Below are 5,026 nucleotides of genomic sequence, written 5' to 3' on the forward strand. Positions count from 1 at the left end.
TTCGGATACGAACTTCGTCCAACATGCCTATCTTGCCTAACTCGCCTAACCGAACTCTAGAAAGTCATCAACCATCCACGATTCTAACGGGCTGGGGGGCTAACTGTTGGGGTCAAAAACGGTTACGACGAAGTTAAGGTCCAAATCTCCGTAAAAATCAGCGTAAACATTTTTTACGAAAGTTATTCTTCGTAAAAAGAATCTTCACAAAGAGCCTTGCGGTAAAATCTTGATCTAATCTCAATCGAACCACTAAATACCGATTTTACGGAGGCAACTGACACGTATCCAAATCGGCCGCGGACAAGCTCAAGTATGGCCATCGGACCACGCACAAGCCAAGCTCGGTCGCTACGTAGCGACTGAGCACGCATACGGCTCGGTCGCTACATAGCGACCGGACTCTCCCAAACGTCGATGCGACACGAATCTATGCATTCTTGTCTAATGATATCTCCCGTAGGCCACAGTTTAACCATTCGTTGTTCCTTATCGATCGGAGTCATCAGTTAAACTTTACGATAAAAACCGCGGGAAGTTTGTTTTTATCGAAGAAACCGTAATAAACGTTTCGAGTCGAAAGACGGCCCAAAGAGACTTAAAACGCGACTCGAAGCCCACTTACGATTTCCTAACCAAAAGCCCATAAACCTTATGACGGTTTATGCTTGGTTCGTAAGACAAGATAAATGTCAAGTTTCCGCGGTAAATGTCAAGTTTCTAAAGATAATCATGAAGATCGAGAAAAATGGAATATCTCCATTTTTGAGCTATGACGTCTTAAGGGTAGAAGGGGAAAAGCACAAACCGACCATGGAGAAGTATATAAGGAGTCCTAGGCGAGAGGCATGAGGGAGAACTATTTTAGACTCAAAATTCTCTGCACTTAGAAACTTTAGGCTTTATTCTCGACAAGTTTGGTTTCTATGACTGGCACTCAATTACTAAACGAAATCGCCCAGGCAGTTCGATCTCTTGTCCAGCTCTATCAATTGAACTACGTTCGGCTTGATCCTCGAAAGAGGTACGTAGGCAGCATTTAATAAGGTTCAGTCTGAAATCAATCAAAAACATTTTTGTATCTTTTTCGTCTTTTGTTATCGAGCTGCGAGTCAACTAGGTTTAAGGTTTTAGGTCACCAGAACTAGGTAACTCGCTGACAGCCTTTGCGGTCAAAGCTTTTATAATCTCTCGTAATGATCGTAACGCTCTTACGCGGATTCGAAATAAGATCTACTGTTTTCTCTAAATTCGTTTTGTTATCTTTTCATATTTTTCGCATATATTTGGTCACTTGTCGTTGGCTCCGCAGAGATCCGGGACCTCTGGGAAATTAGTGTTTTCCTGGTTTCTTAATTTAAACGGAAATCGACAGTGCGAATTTCGGTTCTCACACATTACACATTTATATTTAAAAAACAAATTAAGCATCATCCCTTTCTTCTTAACCTAATCTCACTCCTCACGGAACTAAATCGATGTTTGCGATCGGTATATCACTAAAAGGTCACGCAGGTGGTCGTGGCACGAGTCACGGTGGGAGTACCGGTAGTGGTCGCGTTAGGAGTCAAGCTGGTGGCGTTAATAGCTCTTCCGGAAGAAGTTACTCTGCCTCGAACCCAAGCTTTTCTAATTCAAGAGATTTTGTGTCTCTCCCTGTACAATACGCACATACTCAAACTTCTGTCCCAGAGAATTCCCCGACGCCGGAGCCTCAGCGTCATCCACCGCACTTCCCTGCTTCCTCGCCGACTAGTGATGATTCTTATTTTCCAACGGAACACAACCCTCATCAAACGCTGAATCAAAACCCAAGTTCTCAACCGCCTCAAAATCCAGTGACTCTGGATGATTTGCTTGCAATTCCTAGACGTGAGAACTATCTTCCAGTCTTATCACCGGTTCCAAAAGACGAGTACTACTTGGTAAAGAAGTTCACTTTATTTATATTGAATTTGGATTGTGTTTGGTTACTTTATCTGCTTTAGAGTACACTATACTCGATTGTGGATTTATATGTTTTGTCTCAGTCTGGCCTCTTCTATTCTCGCTTAAAGTTTTTTTCATTTCATTTTGTTGTTCTATATAAGTTGTAAGCTTTGCCTAAGTGCGCCATGGCTAGTTCTTCTATCAGTTTATGGTTTATTTGCTTCATAACTGTTAAATTTTTGTGCTATCTTGTTTATATTTGAATTCTTGTCTGACTTTATTTCAATGGATTGAATGTGTAACAACTTTAATTTCTCATCTTCTAGGTTTGATCGTGATGGTGGGAAACTGGCTCGAAAGATATGAAAGCTCTTAAAATCCAAATTTAACTCTCCTTATTACTGCTGGTCAGAAACTCCCCTTAAATTTGAACGTCAATATTTTGAAGACTTCGCGGTAAAAAAAAAATCCTTATTTTAACTAACATACTTTTTTGTTTCAAACTTGCTTAGTTAGTTACATACAAATTTGTTGATGTGTAGCAAGGACATCATTTGGATAGCTCGATCACTACACTTGTACGAGATGAGGTTGATATCATCTGTTTAAATCGGATGAAAGGAATGGTGTGCCAAGAAAAAGAAAAAAGGCATACGACCACTTTGGATTGGAGATACATTATGGAAAAATATGTGTTCCTACTGGGCCACTGATGCAGCCAATAAAAAGAATAAAACTACATCAAAATGTCGGAACTCTGACCGTAGTGGACTTGGACCTTTCAAGCACTTTGCAGGAAAAATGTCTTTCTTATGGGTTCAACAAAATATGGTAACATAGATCAAAAAGTAACTTAGCCAATTATAAGGTTTCAAATTTATCTATCTGACGTTTATTTTATGATTTTAGGATGAAGAATTGGGAAGACCTGTGAGTATTGGAGAAGTGTTTATAAAGACACATACAAAAGCTGACGGTACATTTAGTGATTTAAAAGCTCAGCAAATAGCCCAAGCTTATGAAAAAAACTAGACAATAAGTTGTCCCAGGCAGAACAACGCTTTTGTGAGAATGATCGTGAGAGTTCTTATATTCCCGAGCTTGCCCAAATGAAATGAACTAGATATTTCTTGGGGTAAACCATTTCACAATTTTAAAATTTGAATATAGTTTTGTTAGTTATTAATAAGTGAAAGATTTGATTATTTCCAGACTACTACTTTAGATATGAGAGGATGTGAGTGTGGATTTGGTAGCCTTCTTCAACTTTATGGAAACAAAAAGAGAAAAGGAGGTCCATGAAGTTCAACTTCAAAATTCTCAACGTCTAATTGAAGAGCAAGCAACTGCTAATGCTCGATGTGATGCTGAAACCGCACCAGCTAATGCTATATGTGATGCTGAAACCACAGCTAGAGCTGCTGAGCAACAAATCCAAATAAATATTTTGAAGATAGTGGTCACCTATATGCAAGGTAAAGAACCAACATTCTCAGATTTTATGACCGCATCACCTCTATCCGCAGCAATTACTTAAATGCCATAAGTAGTTCATAACTTATAGTTGTTTTTTCTATAAAAGGAAAATCTAAATATTTTGTATTTTGTATTGTAAGCTTTAAGGAATTCAATAGATGTTCCAAAATTAATATCTGACTTGGATTTTATTAATTTTCTAATTTCAGATTATAATTTTAGCAACTAAACATACAAATAATGTTGTTACAAATTAGTTATTATGCTAACTACATTACCACAACATACGAATAACATAGTTGTTAAGTAGTCACTCTATTATGTGTAATTGCAACTACACAAAAAGGCAGTTGCAACTTAGTCATTATGTTTTGTGACGATATTGCAACTCTCAACGAATTATGTAGTCACAAACCATTCCCTATATTTTTTTTAATTATATTGTTAAATTGTTTCATCAATTAGGGAAAGCGTTGACGGGAAAAGAATGGAGGAGAAGTGTGGATAAGGGGAATAGCTACAAAATGATAAAAATGTATGCATGATTCTAGTGACAGAGAAAAATTATTGATTCAAATCTAAGGATAATTTTATTGAGAATGTATAAAATGAGAAGAAGGGAAAAAAATGAATTAATCAAATCTTCCATGTTGAATATATGATATAGAACAAGCTCCAAAGTTAAAGAATCACTAGAGTTAAAGAATCACCGGCAATTGAGTAAATAAGGTTAGGATTATAGTTAAAGAGTCTGAAATAGTCAAATCACCGGCAGGAGAGTGAAGAAGGTAAAGCATTGTGATTTTTTTTTCAAATACTTAAAAAGTTTGAAGGTTTCGAGAGTAAAAAGAAATGAAAAAGTTAGACTCGAATTAGATGATATTATTTGGGACTGGGATAATGAGATAATATTAAAAAATTTAGTGTAAACCGAATATGTTATTCACATGAGTTTTTGGTTTCTGTGTCAAAAGATATTTTGAGTTTCTTACCGAAAGAAATATCTGACATGCATGATATGTCTCACAATGTAAATGCTTTATGTAAAAATGCCATCACTATAATTACTCGGGAATTTTCATGTTTACCGTTTGGTTGATATCATTATTCATGTTTACCATTATTAAAGAGACACTTTCAAAAATATATTCTTTATTAATAGGTAAATGATTTTTATACCCTTACTATATATAATAAATAATTATTTAAATAAATAAAACAAAAAAAATTATGTTTTCAAATTCGAACTGTTTTATTTTTGAAATTCAAAAATTGTTTTTAAACTATTTTTAAAATTTTTTTAAAAAAAATAAAATGTTTATTTGTATATTTATTAGAACCCTAAACTCCATGATGTTAGGAGTTTTCAAGGTTCATAAGACAAATGATGTAGTATAAAAGATTGTCGAACCAATTCTAAGGGATTTCAAAGCACTGAGAATGCAAGTACTCACTTAATCTAAGTGCAACCGGTGATTTAAAAGATTTCTAAACTAATGATTAATGTTAATGCAGTTGCAGAATAATAAAATCGATAAATAAAGTAACTTTCTTGACTAAAAAAAAAAGAGAACTCATGGACATAGGGATTAGACCTTGGGTGATCAAGTTTCGAACTAAG

The 5,026-nt window shown here is 35.6% G+C and overlaps 1 long non-coding RNA gene across 2 annotated transcripts; it reads left to right on the forward strand.

Annotated features, from left to right (window-relative positions):
* Nucleotides 1-1,442: 1,442 nt before the first annotated feature.
* On the forward strand, nucleotides 1,443-3,984 carry LOC106293083. Of its 2 annotated transcripts, XR_001260349.1 has the most exons (6): nucleotides 1,443-1,925; nucleotides 2,256-2,385; nucleotides 2,472-2,760; nucleotides 2,839-3,064; nucleotides 3,142-3,404; nucleotides 3,871-3,984. It is a non-coding gene; the product is annotated as an uncharacterized LOC106293083 (long non-coding RNA). The 2 variants fall into 2 exon arrangements; XR_001260348.1 differs by lacking the exon at nucleotides 3,871-3,984 and having other exon boundaries at nucleotides 3,142-3,595.
* The last annotated feature ends 1,042 nt before the right edge of the window (nucleotides 3,985-5,026 follow it).

This window comes from Brassica oleracea, chromosome C5, assembly GCF_000695525.1.
Source record: "Brassica oleracea var. oleracea cultivar TO1000 chromosome C5, BOL, whole genome shotgun sequence".
Lineage (NCBI taxonomy): Eukaryota > Viridiplantae > Streptophyta > Magnoliopsida > Brassicales > Brassicaceae > Brassica > Brassica oleracea.